This window comes from Tamandua tetradactyla, chromosome 5 (genome assembly GCF_023851605.1).
Source record: "Tamandua tetradactyla isolate mTamTet1 chromosome 5, mTamTet1.pri, whole genome shotgun sequence".
NCBI classification, from domain to species: domain Eukaryota; kingdom Metazoa; phylum Chordata; class Mammalia; order Pilosa; family Myrmecophagidae; genus Tamandua; species Tamandua tetradactyla.
Window position 1 is genome coordinate 8,059,014 of NC_135331.1, and position 23,060 is coordinate 8,082,073.

General features: G+C 38.1%; 1 protein-coding gene across 11 annotated transcripts in view; it reads right to left on the reverse strand.

The window, feature by feature from the left end:
- The window catches only part of ZNF664 (zinc finger protein 664), a 58,474-nt gene that overhangs the window by 25,202 nt on the left and 10,212 nt on the right, over nucleotides 1-23,060 (reverse strand). For 4 of the 11 annotated variants that reach the window (XM_077159622.1, XM_077159614.1, XM_077159619.1 and 1 more), the window contains exons 3-5: nucleotides 18,361-18,455; nucleotides 14,878-15,012; nucleotides 13,541-13,700 (exon numbers count right to left, since the gene is read on the reverse strand). The exons of 1 other annotated variant lie outside the window; for it this stretch is intronic. The gene's annotated coding sequence lies outside the window, so the exon portion shown is untranslated. Of the gene's footprint in view, nucleotides 1-9,927; nucleotides 10,676-13,540; nucleotides 13,701-14,877; nucleotides 15,013-18,360; nucleotides 18,459-23,060 lie in introns of those variants that run through there. 6 more of the 11 variants (XM_077159615.1, XM_077159620.1, XM_077159618.1 and 3 more) reach the window with 6 other exon arrangements.

Consider the following 23,060-nt stretch of genomic DNA (forward strand, 5'->3'; position numbering starts at 1 on the left):
AAAGAATATCTGAGTCAGTAATGCCCTCTCAGTCTAATTAAATGGAGGGACTGGCTAATGAACAACTGGCGCTGACCTGAAAGGAAGTAAAAAAAGAGTCTTAAACATAAGAAAATGATGTCCCAAGAGAATAAAAACTCTCAGGCCATAGCACAGGAAGGGTACTGTGGAAATGGAGAAGTAGGAAAAATGGCTTGGGAGAATGGAGCCATTTCTCTGAGGGCTGCTCAGATCAAATGCTCCTAATTCTAGACAAAGATTCAAACACCTCCATAATTGAGACGTAATACTTCAAATAAATGGTGGCCCCTGCAACTGTGATAGATGCACAAGGCACTGAGTATGCTACAGTAGCCTTTAGCTTCCCGCTGGGGAGATAATAGCTGTGAGCTCAGCAGGTGAGCCTGCTACAGTCATGATTTCTATGAGGGAAGGTCAAAAGGAAGGTATAGAGCGAGGACACTGATTTTCTTCCAAAACTTCAGCCTGTGTCTCCTGCATACTTGAACATAATAGTCCCCCTGCCCTGGAAAGAAGCTAATGATGGCTTGCTGGGAAAGGGAGGGTAGAACATGAACTTGGAAGCCACCTGTTATGTATTGTTTAAACATACTTTTGTATATCTCATTTATATTACATTTGGGGATGGACGTGATGGTTGACCTGGTGTCTTGAAGAAGTGATAGTTGAGCTCAAATCTGAAGGAGGAGGAATCTGCAAGGCAAAAAGGAGAAACTGGAGTTGAGGAGACAGCACATACAAAGGTAAGAGAATAAGATATGAAGGAAAACTGAAAAAAGCCAGTGTGGCCAGAAGTTAGAAAACAGTGCAAGATGAGAATGGAAAAGATGGGGCAGGAGAAGTTAAGGATCTTGATCTTTATCTTATTAGCAATGGAAAGCCACCGAGAAGCAATGGGAAGTGGTTAGTTATTGTTTAACTGTTTTAAAGTAGTATCACCAGATTTTCATTTTTAAGAGAAAACTGGAGCTGAAGTATAGAAAATTAGTGAAGTAGAGAGCACGAAGTGATGGACGGAAAGCAAGAATGTTTGGGGTGAAACTTGTAGAAGGTTACCTTAGTAATTTGGATAATAAATTGTTCTAACTTAGACTAAGATTGTGTTAAAGATGAAAAGAAGTGAAAGGCTTTAAGGTATATTTAAGAAGAAATGATCAATTAGACTGAAATGCTGGGTTGCATATAATGGGTGAGGGAAAAAGAACTGCCAAGGTTGATACCTATGTTTTTTGTTTTAAACAAAACGTAAAAAAGGGAACTCTACAAAAGAACAAGGCTTGAGTATTACGATCATGACTTCAATTTTGCGTATGTTACAATATCTAAAAGCAGAGGTCAAGGATGGTAGCTGGATAAAAGGAACTATAGAGGTAAGATGTCAGGACTTAAAAATACAAATTTGGGAATCATTCCCATTTAGATGGTAATGAAGCCTGTGGTAGGAGGAAGATGGCCTAGGAAAAAAGTGCTGGGTGAGAGGTAGAGGACTAAGCTTTATGGAAATCCAAAATCTAGTGAATGCTTTTGAAAGAAGCCAAACACGAGAACAAATATTGTATGATTCCATTTATATAAAATTTTCAAACAGCCCAATTGATCTAGGCTGTTAGAAGCCAGAGGGCCAGAGGGGTTAATGACTGGACAGGAGCACGGAGGAGGCTTCTACTGGTCCTGGTCATGCAGCTGCTTAATCTGGGTACTGGTGTGCACAGGTGTGATCAGTCTGTGAACCTCAAGCCATGCCCTTATGATCTGCGAGTCTGTCTGTATATTACACTTTCAGGAAAAATTCAGAAAAGAAAAACAAAGCTGTGAAGAATCCCACTAAAAAGAAGAAATTGGAACTGCAAGAAAGAAAAGAACTGTTAAGAAAAAGTGATTGGAGACAGGATCCAAAGCCCAAACAGAGAAGGAATAACAGCTCCTCTAGTATAACAGAGATGGAAGAAGGGAGTGATAGTTATGTGTTTGACAGTGGAAAGCTGACACAGTTCCTGGTTGCTGTCCATTTTCTCTGTAAAGCAAGCAGCAAGGTCATCTGCTGAGAATGAGAAGGTGAGCTTGGGGGTGCGGAGGCCTGAGGGGTCTGGAGAGGTGTGAAATGGCTGTGTTGAGAATGGGTGATTGAAGGAGACTCAATAAATGTGATAGGCCTGCCAGCAACATCAAAGGTGGTCTTAGATCTATCCTGAAGGCTCAGTTACTAGGTGCTGGCACGAAGAAGGCACATGGTTGAGTTTCACAGGACTTAGTTTCTGACTACTGGAATAATCAAAGGAAAAAGGGGCCTTCCACCTAAAAGAAATCACATCTTTCAATCCAAATTTCTGCCTGCACATGTTGACAGAGAAAATCATAAAACTACCTAAAGGTTTCAATTATCAACTACAAATAGGTCTTGCAAGCCAGAAATATATGTGTGACCTTTCCCCATGTACCCATGGCTACTGCATATCTTTCCCACTTTGTCTACCTCTGACTGCCAGCTCTCCTTTCCCAACAGATGACCAGACCTAATACTTCATAGAAAAAAAATAACTCATCAAAGAACTCCAACTTCATGTCACCAAACTACAAATGCACGCTTCCAGTTCTTCTCTTTTCTTACAATGGAAGAAGCATCCATGATCCTGCTTAAGATTGTCCTTCAACCAGCTCTCTGGATGTCTCAATGAAGCTTTTCTCTTTTCACTATATAAATTACCTAAAATTCAGACTATTGGCTCAGAAAATCTAAAGTCACCTAAAAATAATTACACAGTTACTTTGTGATAAAGTCAAGTGAAAATTACCTCTTTTCTTACTTTAAAAAAAAATACAACTATTCTGATTGTGAGAAACCTACAAAGCATTGTAGGTCTTTCTGCAGTACTATGCTTATAAGTCATTTTATAAAATATTAAATGTAAATAACCCCACTCTATGGGAGCAAGCACTTTAATACGTTAGTTAAATCTACTTCAACAGAGATCAAAACTAACTTTCTATCCAGAACCAGATCTGTCAGAACATGTGGTATATAATTCTATCACTCAAAGGGATAAGGGCACACCGTCTGAGAAAAAAGAAATGAAAAAGAGTAGGGAAGACGATATGTCTCTGCCCCCATTCCCTACCAAAAATAACTACCACCAACTGCAATGGATTGAACGGCTATGTTATTAATTCTCCCCACACATGCAGAACAAGCAACTGCATCACGGGGCTAGATAAGATGCTCAGAGATGATCAAAGTGTCTCAGCTCAGATGAGGATGCATTAGCCTAATAAGCTTGGAGTATAAAGTATCCAAATCAACTTCTAGGCCCCCTAATTACTGGGAACAGTTTTATAGGAAGATTCCTATGTTCCCAGCTCCTCTAGTACATGTTAATTCATGCTGGATATACAAGTGATAATCAGAGAATCTAACCCACACAAGTAGGTGTAAAAGAGAGATGCTATTGATGCAGTCCTGAAAGTTGAACTCTTGCATGTATACAGGCAGACATCCCACAAACACTGACTTAGGACCAGCATCTGCCAGGCAGCGGGCTGGGTTCTGGAGGATCCAGAAAAGAATAAATCAATTGTCATCTCTTACACTTATGTGCATTACAGTCTAGGAGGGAAATCCAACCATTTCATACAGCGTAACTGGTTCTGGGATAGAGGGAGGCACCTGGAGATACAGCTTCACAAGTGAGGGCATCCTAATCATCCTTGACATAGCAAAGAAGACTTCAGTCGACTCTTCTTTTAAGCTGAAACCCAAAGGATGAATTTAAGTTGGCCACACAAAGAACAGGAGGAAAGAAGGCCTCAGTCTACACATAGAGAAAGCAGAAGGTAGGGCAAAAGCAGGAGATTCACATCTTATGGAATCATGTAAGCAATAGGAACATCTTAGGAATATCTTAAGTTCTAGGGTCTTTTAGAACTTATTTTTGAAAAACCATAACTATTAAACTTGTAAGACATCTTTGAGGTAGTGGTTTTCCTACATAGACCAATAAAGACGTATAGTTCTTCCTATGAAGTCCTATAAATCTAGGGCTGTATCTTAAGAAAACCAGGAAGGCACTAAAGGGCTATAAGCATGAGAATGCTGTGAAGTTCCAAAAGAGAGGAAAGGAGAGGATCTGCAAACATACAAGAGGGTAAAGTATAGTAAAGGCCCTGGTGGAGATAAGAAAACCAAGTTCCACAAGGAAATTAGCTTCAACCGCATTTCTAGTAGAAGATGCAGGTGCCCTCAGTACCCCTCTTAGAAATGCTACTTCATATTCTGGAACTGGGAACACTCTCTTTTGACCCAGTGCTCGCTTACCCAACACAAGTTTCCAAAAACTGTAAGGTTTTAATTTGAAATCCTTACTGCACTCAGTGCATGGTTTTTTCCTGTAGAAACCCACACTGCCTCTGGGCATCCCCTCAATTGTTGTCCAATCAATAAACCAATAGTTAAACCTCCATTTTCTAACTGTAGCATGAAATGTTGATACTCAGTCCAGCAATAACATTGATGATGGGTTTTGGTTATCCAGAGCTCTCAGGAAAGAAGAATATGAGATGCTCTCAGCAACATTTTCTTCCTCTAATTATTTCCTTCAGGGCCCTATGTGCCCAATGAATATGTGATTTTTCTTTGGTAATGTTAAACAGAGAGTGTTTATTTCATGTTTCAACCAAGCCCCTTTCACTCTGCAAATCCTGGAATTATTTTACTTTTACTCCATTTTTTTTAAAAAGGTAAAGGCTACATATTTCATTTATAAACTTTTACCTGAAAGATTACACTTCATAGAAAATCTTTCCTTCTCTGAAACAAAAGTTTCATCGTTTTCTTTCATTCCCAAAGAAAACAAAAATCCATAAATTATAAAGTCCTTACTTCCCACTGGAAGTCACATGCACGTAAACACCTTTGTGACAGGCAGCATGATTAAGGCGGGGAACAGAGGCTCACAATTAAATCACCTACAATGTAAACTGAACCTCTATCTATAAACACCTTGGTGACCTTGAGGAGGGCTTTAAACCCCTACTGGCTCTATCAAATTATGTTTTTGCCTATAACGGGGAAGGAAAGTTTCTAGAATGAAAATTTATGGTTTGAAATCAAAGGAAAACGGGAAGGATTGGAGAAGAGTTTTACTTAGAAATGAGAAAAAAATGAGTTGGGGGAAGCTTTATAATTGATGGGTAACTTCTGCTGTGGCAATCAGATTGCAGGGGCTTGGCTAGAGAAGAACATAGCTTTGGGCATTACCAAACCAAAACCTGTTTGCGTGTGATGGACTGAAATAGGCTGGATGACCTACAGTAAATGCATACCAAAAAAAAATTTCATTCCTCCATGCAATATCACTTTCTACAGCAATTATAATTTCAGCATCGCCTCAAACCATTATAAACTCTGGCAAAGAGTCACCCACAAGACTACATACCATCTAGTGAGCCAGGATTTAAATAACAGACGAGATTCCACTCTTTCTCTACATATCAAGTCCATGAAGCCCCCACCTGTTACCCCCAAGAAGCCACATCTCAACCTAGTAATAAGGAATTTAGAGTGGCGCTCACTCCACATTTATGAAGCCAGGTCTAATATATATTTGGCCTATATAGGCAAAGTTTTGAAAATAATTTCTGACATCAAAATACACTCTTGACAATGATACTGAGAAAATCTTGGAAAGCCTTGTACAGCTTTCCAAGCGAAGGCCTCAAAGGAAAGAATGAATGAATTTAAACTTAGTGAAGTACCAAACTTATCCTTTTCAATTCTCAGAAACATCAGAGATGTCATATAAATAGAAGTGCTTCACCAACCACAAGGTTCCATCTCTTAAATCTAACCTACACATTACATATCAGTATCATCTCAACTCTCATCAGCCACATCTCAAGGCATTTTCCCTTTTACAGTTTTAAGTCACTTAGTAATGGCACTCGATGCTGACATCTATATGAAACTTTGGTTCCCCCTCATTTAAAAATTTGGATTCTTTCTTGTTTATTTTGTTTCAAGATGCCAAACCAATCATCTCCACTAGCCCGGTTTTGTACCTAAGACACTCAACTTAGAAAATCCCTGTGCTATACACAGCACACCTGCTGGGTTAACAACTGTAACTCCACAACTCAGAAAATGTTCTCCGGTGAATTTCTTCACAAGAAAGCTTGTTCCTTAAACACTTTTCTTCAAGATAAATTTCTCTTTATGTCTTCATGAGAAAGACAAATCTAATGACTGAAGTTAATTATCTGAACTTAAGTTAGTTGATAATATGTCAGAGAGATTCATTTTGTTTTGTAAAACTTCTCTCGAATGATCTAAGAAATGGCTTATTTCTTATCTTGCTATAACTATTTTCTTAATTCTTAATTACTTTTATTTCTTCCTGTTGTTCTGCTGTTAATTTAAGTGAGAATAACGAGATAAACACTCTTTGCCTAAAGATGAGTTCAGAACAACCACAAACCTAAGGCCTTATTTACTGGCAACTCTCCGAAATAAACAATGCTTCAAATGTTTCTGCCAACACATTATATTGCAGCACAAATACCAGATAATTCAAGTCCCAGCTCTACCACTTACTAACAGTGCAACTTTAAGCAAATTATTCAATAATAAGACTCAATTTCCTCAAATGTAAGACAGAAATAATACCTATACCTGTATGTCTTAATGTTGCTACAAAATAAATACTATACAAGCATTTATTATAGTGCCTAAGTTCAACAAATCATTTTTTCCCCTGTCTTTAGTTTGCCTGCCTGGCTGCCTGCTAAACACAGTTAAATGGAGGACAGCTTTAAGAGCTCACAGTAAAGAGCAGTCATTTGTTTAACCTTCCAGTTTTCCATTTCCTCTCCTACCTGCACCCTGATTTCTTATTCAGGGATTACCTCTCCTCTATACAGCAATGATGGGCCAAAAAATAATGATGTTCTATCCTCCCACTGAGAAAGCCAAGATCCCCAGATCTTCCCTCTCACTACCTGGTACAGTCTAGGGTTAAAAAACAAACCTTAAGCTCAGCCAATCAGACTTTCTCTCTCTTTTTTTTAATCAGACTACTTACTCCAGTAATGGCACTTTTTTTTTTCTGGGTGCATGCTCTGGGAATCGAACCCAGGCCTCCCACATGCAAGGCAAGCATTCTACCACTGAACCACCACCACCCATGCACCCAGTAATGGCACTTTTAAGTAGCAATTCCTACTACATGACCCTTGAGAGCCACCAGGTTCTTTCACCTTCAATCCTAACTGAAAACTGATTCTAAACAGCTACCACTATCTCCACACTCCTTGTTTTCTCTCTCCAAAGCTGGAAGTGACCAGGATTACCATCTACATCATCTCTCTACTCTGAAGGACATGGAAAAGGAATATTGGCTCTGGAAACTTCATTTCAAAACATAGTCCACAGACCAACATTATCAGTCTCACTTAGGAGCTTGTTAGAAATGCAAAATCTCAGGCCCCAGAACTACTTAATCAGAAACTACATTTTAACAGATGACTCTAATAGTTACAATATAACATGCATTAAAGTTTACAAAGCACTGACCTAGATAGAGATTAAATGTGGTTCCTGGAAAGTGCCTGATCAAACTCTCCTACTTAATGTGGGAATGTTCTCTGTTTGTAAATCAGCAAACTTTTTTTAAAAAGTAAACCTTGACTTATAACTCTCAAATAGAGGACAGAATTTGACAATAAACCATGGTGTTTAAACATACTCTGAACAAAGAGAGCTATAATCAAAGCCTGTTTATATCACTAACAGTGTCTTTAGAAAATTTATGGAACTGAGCACCAACTTCCTCATCTGTATGATGGGCCTATAATACCTACCTTCTTGGATTACTGTGAATACAAATAGCATATTTCCATCAGTCCTTTGTCATAACAGGTGTTCCTCATATCTCTAGTTTCGGCTAAACGAAACACTTTCTGAATAAATGATCTATGTCCTTACTCTCAATATGCTTCTCACAATTTTTAATAATTTTTGTTGATTAATGTCCAGGTGGATAAGAGTTTCATGAGGGCAGGAACTGGTCCTTTCTTGTTAGCCATTAGTTCCTAACACAAAGCATTATGCCTGTCACATAAGCAGCCATCAGATATTTATTGAAGGATAAATGTTCCAGGTAGGGGACCTATTAACTGATTTCAGGTTTTATTTAGACCCTTTCTTGAGTTGGGAAAAATGCTAGGTGTAAATATTAGCTCTAGAATGACAAAGAAATTCCTTCCCCTGTAGACTACTCTTTTACCCAACTTCCTAGACTCAGGATAAACTGAGTGGGCTGTAGCATCTGTATTTACACCCTTCCCTCCTTAAAGGCATTCAAATTTCTACAAGTAAAACGTCAACAGGCAGAAATTGGCCCAACAACCACAAGTTTGAGTCCTTTGCAAAACCAAAAAACAAAAAAATTGTGGGCAGGGGATACTAAACAACTTGTCCAACCTCTCAGAATAAGTAATCTGTTTTTTAAAATTTATTGTCCTAGACAAAGAGTTCTCAAAAAATGCGATGTGTGGAACTCTTAGGTGTAGGTTCCAAAATTCTTACAAAACAGGGTCAAAATGATTTTCAAATAATGCTAAAACATTTGCTTTTTTCACTGTGTTGGCATGTGCACTAATGATGCAAAATCAACAGTTGTTAATACTATTGACTCTAAGCTCCTCATGCAATCTCTTAAGACAACGGGATCAAACTGTACTAGTAGTCAATTTTATTCTTCACCTCCATGGACTCACAGCAAAAAAAAAAAGGCAGTTTCACTTCAGAATAGTCTTAAGAAACAACAAAAATTACTAATTTAATTAAATCTAGACCCTTAATTACACATCTTTTTAATATTCTACATGTCACATTTCAAAGTCTGATGGCTGCCTCCCAGAAAAACACTTGTGCAACTGCTTGAGTTGTAAGCTCAACTAGCCTCTTTTTTCAAAGAACATAATTTTTATTTAAGAAAAAAACTAACAAACTGGTTATACAAAGTTGGGTATTGGGCAGATATTTTCTCAAAAATGAATGAAGTGGTCATTTAAAGATTATGAATGAAGCAGATCTGGATAGGAATAAGGCAAATCAAAATATGGGTAAAGGATGATATGGCCCATATTTTCAAACTTCAACCTCTGTGAGAAATCAAAGGGAGTGAGGTTTATCTAGTGCAAAATTTATATTTATGGTAGCACATTACCTAAGTTAACGTGTATGGTCAGTTTTACTTGAATACCATAATTATATGGAATCTTGACTACAGCATGAGATCCTGTCGCTCTGTACAGGTTAGTGTTATGTCCTGAAATTTTCCAGATTAACATAAGCAGAGAATAAAAAAGTATATATAAACTCCCATTGACGGACTGGGGAGAAAGGACGAAATATTAAACTTCCCCATCTGGGGAATTCCTGATATTCTCGCAAGCAGTGGGGACAATCAATTCAACAGGTTGAGGCCTCAATCTTGGGGCTCTCCCCTATGAAGCTTATTCCTGCAAAGGACAGGCTAAGTCTACTGATAATTATGCCTAAGAGTCATCCCCGGAGAATCTCCTTTGTTGCTCAGATGTGGCCTCTCTCTTTAAGCCAACACGGGTTAAACTGACTCACTGCCCTCCCCAACTAATTGGGACATGACTCCCAGGGGTGTAAATCTCACTGGCAACGTGGGACCTGACTCCCAGGGATAAGCTGGGACCCCCAGCATCATGGGAATGAAAAAGCCTTCTTGACCAAAAGGGAGGAGAGAGAAATGAGACAAAATAAAGTCTCAGAGGCTGAGAGATTCAAACAGACCCGAGAGGTTATCCCGGAGGTTATTCGTACACATTATACAGATATTATTTTTTAGTTTATGGTGTTTTGGACTACCTGGAGGGAAGTACCTGAAACTGTTGAGCTGTGTTCCAGGAGCCTTGATTCTTGAAGACAACTGTACAGCTATACAGCTTGTGCAATGTGATTGTGTGATTGTAAAAACCTTTTGTCTGATGCTCCTTTTATCCAGGGTATGGTCAGATGAGAAAAAAAAAGAATAAAAATAAATAAGTAATAGGGGGATATAAAGGGTAAAAACCGGGTAGATTGAAATACTGTGGGACAATGAGAGGGAGGGGTAAAATGTATGCGATGTATGAGTTCTTTTTATTTCTTATTGTGGAATGATGCAAATGTTCTAAAAATGATCATGGTGAAGAATATACAACTATATGATGATACTGTGAGCCACTGAGTATATAATATGGTTAGACTGTTCATGTGTGGATATTTCTCAATAAAAATTTTTCTTTAAAAATGAAATGAGTGATACAAATGTTCTAAAAAATGATCATGGTGATGAATATACAACTGTGTGATGATATTGTGAGCCACTGATTGTACACCATGTATGGAATGTTTGTATGTTAAAAATGTATGTGTCTGTACATTGTTGTATTGATAAAAATTTTTTTAAGATGAAGTGAGCAAGTCATGTCAAAGAAATAACTGATGGCATTTGTTGCCAATAATGAATCTAAGCCTTCAAGTAAAATCAAGATTTTGGAAAACTTGTGTCCACCACCCTCAGCTCAACAACTTCTTAATACTTTCAGACTTTTCTGATGAGATCAATGATATTACCAATAAATGTGATTTTTTTAAAATATCATATAATATATACCTAAAATATTATTATATAAAATATTATATACTGTATACAATAAAACAGGAACATTTGGAAGCTCTGTATAACTCAGTGAATGAGTTTTTTCCAAATGATCAATGAATATGTAAGATTATAAAATCAGGCATGTGTAAAAGACTTACCAAAGTACAAAAGTTCAATGATGTGGTGTCAGATCTCAAGTCGCAACTAATTTTTAAGAAGCCATGGATGGGGGAAACAAGTTCTCAGTCATAAACTATTCCTGTGGGTGTGAACCCAAGATAAACAGGACATTTTGAAGATGTTATATTTAGTTAAGGTGCGGCCCAAGTGAAAACAAGGTTGGGTCTTAATTCTATTACCAGAGGCTCTATGAAGAGAAAGCCACAGTAGAAGCTATAAGTCAACAAAAACCTGAAGAGAAAGGAGAAGACATCACCATGTGGCAGGAAAGCCAAGGAACCCTAAAGACTGCTGGCGGGAGAGAACACTAATGACCCTGGGAAGCAACAAGCCTTCCAGCCTTCAAAACTGAGACAATAAATTCCAGTTGTTTAAGTCAACCCATCGTGTGGTATATGTCACAGCAGCCAGGAAACTACGACAGAAGCTATCATTTGTCATGTTTTCATATCATATCAATGAGGAATCCACAACTGTCTCAAAGGGCTTATATTTAGATCCATTTTCCAACTACATACCTGTGTGAGGCAAGATTTCTTCATCTACTTCAACCAACACAACATATTGCAAGAGAACGAAGCAAGATGCCTTTCATTAAGTCCCACACATTTAAAGGGATATTCCAAATTGTAAATATTAACACATCTTTCTACTAAATGTTTTTGTTGTAAAAATAGCTATTTTTCATACATGCTATTCATATTAACATATAATCAGTTTATTATTCTGTTTAACTACATTAGTTAAGAAATATTTTTGACACTGAATGAAGCTGAATGTGAGAATGATAGAGGGAGGAGGGCTGGGGGCACAAATGAAATCAGAAAAGAAAGATAGACAATAAAGACTGAGATGGTACAGTCTAGGAATGCCTAGAGTGTATAATGATAGTGACTAAATGCACAAATTTAAAAAATGTTTTTGCATGAGAAAGAACAAAGGATTGTCATTACTGCAGATGTTGAAAATAGACGGTAACTAATATTTTAAAATTTTAACTTATGTGTAAGACTAAAGCAAAAAAATTTTATTTGGTACAAAATTTATATTTTGGCGAGTACATTTCCTAATATAACTTATGTAGACAGCTTAATTGAACACCATAAGTACATGGAACCTTGAGTAGGGCATGAGATTTTGTTGATTTGTCCACAGTGATGCCCTGATAAATCCCAGAGTGATTTGAACAGTGAATAAAAAAAATTATTTGCAAAGTCCCCTTCAGGGAATGGTGAGAAACGGGGAATATTCAACTTCTCCAAGTTGAATTCTTGATATTCTCACAAGCAGTGGGGACAACCAAAGCAACAGGCTGAGCCCCCAATCTTGGGGTTTGTACATATGAAACTTAACCCCACAAAGGACAGGTCAAGCCTACTTAAAATCAGACCAAAGAGTCACCCCCAAGAGAACCTCTTCTGTTGCTCAGATGTGGCCTCTCTCCAGCCAACAAAACAAGCAAACTCACTGCCCTCCCCTTGTCCACGTGGGAGATGACTCCCAGGGGTGTGGACCTTCCTGGCAACGTGGGACAGAAATCCTAGAACGAACTGAGACTTGGCATCAAGGGATTGAGAAAACCTTCTCGACCAAAAGGAGGAAGAGTGAAATGAGACAAAATAAAGTGTCAATGGCTGAGAGATTTCAGAGTGGAAAGGTTATCCTGGAGGTTATTCTTACGCATTAAATAGATATCACCTTGTTAGTCAAGACGCAATGGAGAGGCTGGAGGGAACTACCTGAAAATGTAGAACTGTGTTCCAGTAGCCATGTTTCTTGAAAATGATTGTATAATGATATAGCTTTCACAATGTGACTGTGATCGTGAAAACCTTGTGTCTGATGCTACTTTTATCTGCCTTATCAACACACAAGTAAAACATATGGAATAAAAATAAATAACAGGGGGAACAAATACTAAAATAAATTTAGATTGAATGCTAGAGATCAATGAAAGGGAAATGTAAGGGTTATGGTATGTATGAATTTTTTACTGTTGTCTTTTTATTTCTTTTTCTGAATTAATGCAAATGTTCTAAGAAATCATGATGATTTCTTATGCACATATGCAACTATGTGATGATATTGTGAATTACTGATCATGTATGTAGAACGGAATGATCATAAGTTAAGAATGTTTGCGTCTGTTATTATATTTTCTAAAAAAATTAATAAAAAAAGAAAAAAATATTTTTGTAAAGTTTTAATTTACATCTCTACTATCATAAATATTGACATTTGTAACCCATCTAAAGCTCTTTGGGATTTTCAACAACTTTTTTATGTATAAAAGTGTCCAGAAACGAAAAACTTTGAAAATCCATCTTCAACCTTTTATTTAAAGCTTAAAAGTATGTGGATAAATTGTAAGACGAACACATGGTTGTATTTAGTAATTTCCATATAAGTCATTATTCTTCTGGATGTAAGAAAAATTCCCTTCAAACTTCCCCCAAACAACTCCAAAGTCAAGATTTGGACACATGCGGGCTAAAAGCTGAACACTGTAGGAAATAACTCTCCACCCAGAAAGATACAAAAAGGATTCAGAAATTATTCTATTAGGCAGCAATTCACTGTGTTCATGTAAGCACTCGACTTCAGGGTCAGAGGCTATGCAAGTCTATCTCACATTGTTCCTCCTGAACATAATGGATATATGTACTCACAGGGAGAGAACATGTTGCTCCCAGGTTGGGTAGGAAATCCTTCTTCTCACCAATTATCAAGAAGTCCCAGAAATCAAAGCCATCAGATTTAAATGTGCAGGTCTTAGTAGCGGCACAACTCCAAAGGAAGTGATAACCTCTGTTAGACTTTCTCTACAGGCTTTGGCACACAAAAAGTAAATGGAAGGACCATTATGTACATGGTTTCAGCATGATACCAAAGGATAAAATTAAGATGTTATTTGTTCTGTTCAAGGCCACCACTCCCTGCATGCCTGAGGGATCTGGGCTTATGACAAAGGCAGTATCTACCTCTTCACTAATCTCAACTACAACTTCAGAAAATTCCAGCCTAAAATACACATAAGTTATAGGAAGATGTAGGTACTCAAGCTACATGGGTCCAGTCCACTGGAGTACCAAGCACTTCTGAAAACTGATAATCCATCAGTCTTGGGCCAAAGGCGACCATTCTTACAACATCTTAGTAACAGGTCAAACACAGTGTTCAAATACTCCTTTACTTAATATTCAAGAAGCAAGTAGCATTTCCTAAACAAACTACTGATAATTGTTTGTCTCAGTAACAGGAATAATTTCCCCAAGGGTACTGAGGTCCACTTTTTAGGTTGATCAAAGAAGTTCTGACTCTAAGTAGGATTTTCCAATCAAATAAACGAACGACATCAGTACCCTTCTCCTTTCTTGACTGAGGTCAAATTTTTTTAACAGAAAGCTTTATTGACAACCGCGGACTTTATATCATGATGCTTTCCTTTCTGCGTCCTAGCCACCAGCTGGCTAGAAAAAAGACTGATTCAACATGACTCCTAAGCGTTAGAAGAGAATCTCTGACTCTGAACCTCCCAGCTGCTCACCCAGTACCTCCTGGGGAGGCAATCCCATCCCCTACACTCACATCACTTTCTCTACTTGGTGTCCATCCCCCATCCCCACATGTTTTGGCTCCTTTACCCCATACCCCATCTTCTCTTTCCTGCACTTAGTTCCTTATATCCTCCAAACCCAAGGTCCTCGATTACCTGATTTCACTCACAATAAAAAATGGCTAATGACTTAGAATATGGGTTTTAACAAATTACAGAGAGGAGAGATGCTTTCAGTGTGTCCTGGGGACAATTGCTCTTCGTGTGACTTGGACTAATGACTCCTACAGAGAAAAGATAAAAGAAGCTGTGTCTGATTTTTCTTTAAATAAAAATTACCACAAAAACTCTGAAATTATATTCAGAGAAGGATGAGAAAAATTGTCAAGGGAATGATGTCAGTTTTCTTTCAAGCCTGAGAAGGATAATAGTATATTATTAAAGAAATACAGGATGACGCAGGAATACATTCCTTTGGTTTTCATTGCAGTCCTCCCACAAAAATGACCTATGGAATCTAACACGCCTGGATGTAGATCTCAGCTCTGTCACTTGATATCTGATAGTCGTTGATCTCAGACTGATCTGTAAAAACATAATCATGTGTAGAAAACTTTGCTGTGATAATTAAAGAAGAAAATGTGAAAGTACCTATCAAGAATGTCCACAACATAACTGAGGTTAAACAAGTATTAGTTTTCTTATTTCCTTTGGTGAGAGTATAACATATTAATTCATGTGCAATGAATGTCACTTCCAGGCAGATGTTTCCAAAGACCGGGTGACCTAATCTCTCTTGTAATTAGCACTCCTTCTCTGTCAAAGTCAAGTACTACTTTTTTAGTTATGCATCTATCTCCTATTCCTCCCTTTTCTATCCTATCAGTTCTCCCCTCTTGACCTTTTACTCATATGATTGTTTTAAAATAAACCTGACTTTAGTGGTATTTCCTCACAGTTTGAAATACACTACTTTTTTTTTTCCTGCTTTCTGACACTGCACACAAAAATCTTTTACTTCAGTGATGGCTGCCTACATAAGACTGCTACATACAAGGCATAAATTTATCTTATCTAGCTAGTAAATGTGTAAACATATATATGCATAACTACATTAAGAATCATAATTTGGTCGGTAGAACACTGGACTTGCAATAAAAAGGCCTACTTTCAAATTCTCGGTCTGACCTTAGCTGTGTAACCATAGGCAATTTATTCTTATCAGCCTCAATTTACTTATCTGTAAAATGGAGACGATAATACCTACTGTTAGTCATGCAGATGTTCACTCATTCTTAAATGAGAGGGAGTCTGATGCTACAGCATTCATTCTATTCTCAGGAAGAACAACACAGATATGGGTGATAGGAAAAAATGGAATATTTTCAGAGCACAATTAGAAAACCTAGGAAGGGAGCAAATGTACTATAAATATGAGAACACCAAAATATTTACTCTTTCCTGAACAATCTGCCTTTTCCTGTTTCTTCCCTTTGGCTGATTCTATTAGTTTGGTCTTCCTTCTGAGACCCAAATTTTACAACTGGGCCAGGGGATTCCTCCTGCTCTGAAGTCAAACAGGAATTGGGTAGTGCAGGAGATGTGAAAGGAAGGCTTAGGACAGGTTAGCGCTAGTGCTTAGTGAGGAGAACTCCCATAAATCTTTCACTGCTGTAGGACTAAGAGCCAAAGCGACAAAACCCACACTTGAGCCTAGGTGAAAAAGGAACAGGGATTGGAAAGGTCAAGTTACCCTCAGGTACAGGCAAAGAAATGCCTGAGGGTCACCTGTGGCCCAACCTAGTTAATTAAAAGAAGAAGAAAAGAGTCTGGGCTCTGGAGACCTAGACAGAAGGACTGCCTGAACTGATGCTTGGAGACAGGGTACTCACAGTCATCAGCAGGTCAAAAAGTTAAGCTTTTGGGATTCCAGCAATTTTATACTTGGGTCACAACTCGTATCTTCACTCCGAAGCTCAAACTGCAAGAGCAACTAACTTTTTAAAGTCACAGAACCATACAGAGATGATAATGAGAATCCTAAAACTGGATAGGATCTGATCATTAGAATCCAATATTGGCATGAATATAAATTCGTCCCCATCCTCACAAAGGGCCAAGAAATGGTTACAGCAATCTATGCAGACCTTCAGTGTCCAGGCTTCTGACTTGGGAGTACTGGGACTGGTGGGTGACTCAGTATTGTTTATAGAAATGTATGCTATTAAGGGTAAATAACAAATTTGACCAATGGTCTCGGCTTAGAGCCTCACTTCGAGGTACCCTAGGAGGAAACATATACAGGGCTGAACTAGAATTATGAAAACACACGAACACTTTATTATTAGCTGGGGCTGTGAATTCAATTCCTAATGTAGCACTCCATAAGCAAGGCTGGATCACAAGGAGCATTCCTTTTTCCTAGAGTAGATGCAGATACTTGAGTTTGAGACCAAAGTATGTTATTAGCAGGAACAGGAATTCATAAAACACCAGACCTCAATCTGATGTCTTACTACCCATATCAAAGAAGGCTAGCCAAGGGCATACAAGTCAGCACAAGAAAAAACAGAACAAGAAAGACTCAGAGAAGAGAACATTAGCCACTGTGCCAAAGTATTCTTGCCCCAGACTCCCAAAAAGAGTAATCATATGTACCGGAACCCATCTGGCACATGGGAGAAAGCAAGAAAACAGAGAGCTGGCCAAGTCCTTTCCATTCAGCAATAGCACAGACTTAGCCACTCTGATTAAAGCCAGGAAAGAGAAAAGATGACACACACCCATGTGGGCTTAACTTTTTAACTGAGCACAGCAACTAGATATCCTAGGAGAGATGTCACTGAAAGGTCATCAAAGTCAACTCTCACTGGGTGGGAAAGTAAAGTCAGGGAAAGGATAAGCCTGGAGTCGGGGAAAATGATGAGAAGCTACAAACTCTTCCTGGAGGCCAACAGTTATTTCGACAAGGTTTGTCTTTCTCTTTCTGCTTCCCAGCTATACACAAGATGTAATATAAAATTTCGTGTGTGTGAATCACAGAGATCCAGACTGCATACTCAACTAGAGTGTTTCAGATTTAAGCAATGACAAAATAAAGATAAGTAAATACCTGTCCTACATAAATAAAAAAGTATATGTTGCCTATTTAAGTTGGGTTAAAGAGAAAAAAAAAAGTCATTAAAAATAATCACAAATTCAAAGGCTCAGAAAAAAATAAACGGAAAAAAATACTTGTGCTGGGAATACCTTTGCCCTCAGAACCAAGTTTGCAGAGGGACTTAAAAAAAACCATCATCTATAGGTCAGAAAACTATCAGGAACTCATATATAAGGAGAAGGCTCTTGTTCTGGCTTTGTAAAAACACTAGAGGGTGGGCCACGGTGGCTCAGCAGGCAAGAATGCTTGCCTGCCGTGCCAGAGAACCCGGGTTCGATTCCTGAGGCCTGCCCATGTTAAAAAAAAAAAAAAAAAAAAAAAAGAGTAAAAACACTAGAAACTTATAGAGGGACAAAATCAGTTTTTATTTAAAAAAAAAAAAAAAAGGTTTGCTATTTCAGCGAAGTAATGATGAGAAAGAAAACAATATAAGATCTCCAAGGTGGGAGAGGAAAATGGGACAAGCAGAATGAAGTGTTAATAACCGATAGTTTACATGAAAAGAAGACAAAGAAACTCCAGAGGAACAAAGCAAGATGGGATCAAGACATTTCTGCTTTCTTCAGAATAAAGAGGTTGTCCAAGATCTAGGAAATTCAAAAGCCAGATAAAGGCAAGATTTTAAGGAAGGACATGTAGTAAAGGAGATTTTCTTCCTCAATGGACTCCAAAGGGCACATGTTTACATAAAACCTGAGAGACAACTTCGATTTAGAAATATTTGAGGGGGGAGTCTCCATCTAGGACAAATGGTAAACAAGGGGGGAACTTACCACAGTTAACAGGAGTCAAAGCCCCCAAGATATTCCAGAAGAATAGGCAGAGGCAGGGCCCACAGTGACCGAAGGGCTACAAAAGCCTTAGGATCCTGCTGGGTTGAAGAAAGGCAGAGAGAAAAGTAGAAGATTTGTATTATGGAGAATCTGGGATCACAAACCTATTTTGAAGAACAGGCTCTTATAAAGGTGGGGCTGCAGCTCAGATGGTAGGGCAGAATCACTTTTATTTTCTTCTTGGGATTCAAAGCATATGGAGCCAAAAGAGACAATCAGAGAAACCCCAAAGTAAAATACAGGCAGACTGCATGATTTCCCTCAAAATCCTATTACTATAATTAGTCTCTGGATAGGAATTTTATCTTAACTGAGTTTTAGGTTCAAAGGTATTGTTTGCTGGATAACTGACTTGGCTTGATTAGAGAGTCTAAAACTGATAGTTTTTTTCCCCTGTATTTTTCAGTATGGACGAGTGATGAAGGAGCACGGAATGGAGTCAGACTGAACGGATTCATACCCTGACTTACAACATTCTACCCATGTAACTTTTACCTGAGAAGTTAAGAACAGAGATAAGGGAGATAATAACAGCACCTTACCTTGTAAGGTTAGTCTTATAGAACAGTTTAAGGATTAAATAAGCTAATAAGAGAATTACCTAAAATAATACCTGGCAAATATTAAAGGTTCAACAAGGATCATCTATTTTCATTACCATAATTATTCCATCTTTGTTATATTCTGTAATAGCTAAGAATGGTTTGGGTATAGATTTCATGATCTATTTTAGATTTGGGAATATCACTTTTCATTGGGAAGCATGATAATATATTAAGACACTTAGATATCAGATTGCTGCCATGTTTACATTTGGATGGGACACTGAATTGCTTTTCCAAAATTTGTGAATCTGGGGATGGTGCTGAATGTTTATTTATAAAGTTCCCTGGAACTATGGAGAAAAAGAACACGTGAAAGATATCAGGTTAGAATATTCAATTTTAAAAGCAGCTATCTGAAGTAGCTCTGTAACTTTCAGAATTCAACATGAGAAATTGAATTCTAAAGATTACCCTGAGTGTCCCTGCACTGTTGGGTTCTAAATAAAAATAGGAAGAAAAAGGAAAACTGAAAAAAACATTCAAAATATTTAGGGATTTTAGTCTTTTTGTGGGAACAAAGGGCTAACTCAGAATGATGTCTGTTAGCAGGATACATTTTAGAGGGCAAAAAGTTGGGATATATTTAGAGGAATTTCAAATGATTTTGATATGGGGGCAGGTTTTTCCCGACTGAACTATAATGCCAACCATGGGGCTTGCTAGCCTGCAAATCCTACTAATGGGACTTGACTCTGGACCACATGACTCCTGCAGCCCTCCCTTACCACAGCTTATTAGACAATGTGCAGACATCTGATCCAAGGGCTTAACAATGACCTATGAGGAGGCTCAGAACCAATAATAAAAGCAGTAACAAAACGAGGTTTCCCCTCTCAGGATTCTAAACAATACTGAGAGAGTGGGGAGATTCAGTGAGAGAGGCAAAGTTCAAAGGTTATGATGTACAGAGAATCTGGAGAAGTCATGAGGAATCAGAGCAAGCCAAAGTCATAAAGAAGTAGAATCTCTAAGTAAGGCAAAGCTATAAGGCAGTGAAAAGATATTCAGAGTAGCAAAAAAGAAAAAGAATAATCCAGACAGCAGCAAGAGGAGAAAGACACAAAGAAAAGAGAGCTGCCATGTCCACAAGAAAGACTGAGGGGCTTGTCTCTGAGTTGCCTTAGTTCCGGTGGTTTTCCATGTGCATCCTTATAACATAGGCCCCTTTTCATAAAATGATCTGAATCAATCTCTGTTCCATACAACAACAACAAAAAAGCCCTAACTAAAACAGTTACTTCAGCATCTCTTAGGATGGAGTTTTTCCCAGGAGGTTCCTCAGTGCCTCACACAGATTCCTGGCAAGTTTACCCCCGCCAGACATGCCTAGGCACAGTCAACTTCCGATTCCCAGGAGAGCAAGAATGTTTTATCATTAGGCATGTCAGGCACAGTCCTGGGGCTTATGAGTATCTCAAGGGCCTATGAAAATGTGTGAGACCTGAAAAAAATTTTACTGGATGCAAAATATGAAAGAAAAATGCAAAATCAAAGTTAATAAATGCTTAATGTCTACAACTACTTAGATGAAGCTTAACAAACACAGTTCTGTATAAGCTAATTTCATGTGGGATATGGGTGTACTTTTTAATGTTTGATATGTCATGGCAAAGGCCTCCCAAAGGTAAAAGTGCTTAAGACCTTCAAAGGTCTTAAAACCAGTCCTGCAACAGCAGGCATGTCTGGGCTTAAGCTGGAACCTGTCTACCTCACCTCTTGCATAAGTCTACATTTTAAATATTAGGCCATACCACTCAAAGCTGAGCATACTGTTATTTTATCACTTCCCATGTTGAGTTTGTTATTTTCTCCTAATGAAATATTTTAAATAAGTGATGCAAAAAACCTTCTCAACCATCCTATAGGTTTTACCAAAAGGAAAAATAAAGTACTATTTATTCATGACTGCAAATGGTCCAACACATTCAAAGAACTTGATTTCTGACATTTGTCTGAATCAAAAGCTAATTACATCAGGAGTGAAAGCCTCCCTGGTGGCATGGGAGATGACCCCCAGGGATGAGTATGGCCAGGGCACCGTGGGATCAACAATGCCATCCTGACCAAAAGGAGGAAAACTGCAACAAAAAAGGTATCAGTGACTGAGAGATCAAATAGAATTGAGCAGCTACTCTGGAGGTCACTCTTATGCAAGCTTCAGTTAGACATTGCTACCTATCATAACTGCCAAACTCTAACCAAAACCATTCCAGCCAATCCTAAAGAACACCTAGGGCAATACATAAGATTCTACAAAAGTTCCATGCACTAGGGTAAATCCAGAAACCTACAATCTCCAGATACGTTCCTGGACCAGATAAGTCATGAAACCTAGAAGGGGCCAGCATCTCCAGACCATCTGTTAGTTCCATCTCCCTACCCCATATTACTGACAATGCCTTCTAACATGAAAAAGTTGGAATGGGTATAGCCCAAATACCCCCAAAGAGTGGGAGAAAGCTCAAAGATGATGGTGGAGTTACACAGAGAAGGTAGGGTTTAACAAACCAGTATGACTGCTGAATCATTATACTGATATTTTTTTTTTAGTCTCCAGTATCTTACAGTAGCTAGAAGTAAACACCTAAAATTGTGGAATTGTAACAATACCAAACTCTGAAATCTGTTGTACAACTGATTGTCGTGCTGTGTTTTGAAATTTATTGCTTTTTTGTACATGTTATTTAAAAAAAAAAAAAGAGTCTATTGTGATGATAAAAAAAAAAATTATTTCTTCTAGCCTCCAATGTTCTGGAGCAGCTAGAAGGAAAAATCTGAGAGAATGGTAGGGTAGTTCATGACAAACTCTGGGATCTGTCCTGTAACTACTCGTTGAAGAGTGCTTTGAAAACTACTGCTTTTTTTTCTTTGTTTTATATATATGTTATATTATACAATTTAAAAGTTAAAAATTAAAAAAAGCTAATCACATTTGCCATCTCTTTCCTTGTGGGCTCCCCCCCTCAAATGTTATAATCAACTTAAACATTACCTTTCATTTGATCATATTCTTTACCTGTGAGACAAAACCTAAGCTTTATATCCTGAAATGATAGGATTAAAAACAGTAAAATAAATTTCTATAGTTATTATTGATCATGGTTCCAATTTTATAAGCATAGACAAGCACATCATCTGTTCTCAGAAGTCATCTCTGGCCTGGCTAGCTATGATCAATTCACTCTTCTTTCACTGGTAAACTTCTGCACAAGCATTTCTACCTTCTGTTTATTCCTCCCACACACCCATCCCCTTTTATACACTCTCTCCACCCCCCAGCCCCATTACACCACTTCTACAAAACTGCTTTTCAAGTTGTGATCTCCTCCTTGTCAACTCCCAAGGCCTTTAAGCTTCAGGTTGCATTCTTTCACTCCTAATTTATCCAAGGCTCCTAGGCCTTTAATTCATAGTATTTCTCAGGCCTCCTCTAGACTTTCTGAGCATACTTTTTTTTTTATTCCTATTTCCTAAATACAGGTATCCTCTAATTTATGTCCTGACTCCACCTTTTAGATCAACTACCTCCATAGCTTGAATAATCATTTCCTGGATGATAATGCCACATTATCTTATAAACTGTCTTGTCTCCTTGCCTGTAATTCCAACTGCCTGAAGGAATATTTTCTTATCACCTCACATTAAACTGAAATCCCCCATTATTCAAAGTCCCTATAAAAGGAACAATCTTCCCTAAACAAATCTCCCAAGCTACAAATTTCAAAGCCAATTTCCTCCTCCCATTTCCATCTCCACACCCCTCAAACCCATCTTTCAACTTTGCTTTCTCTCTGAACTTGCTTTTTTTCCTTTCAGCATTTAAACACAATGCAAAAGTGTCTCCTATCTTAAGGGGAAAAAAAAATTTAATCTGATGCCTTCTCTAGCTGTCGTATACTTTTCTTCCTCCCCTCTTTCCCTCATCCAGGTTTTCACTATTTCGAAAGCATCATTTCTCATTTATTCCTCAACCCACCACAATTCTGAAGTCCCTCTTAGTTCTTCCTCCTGACCAATCCAAAAGTACTTTCATTT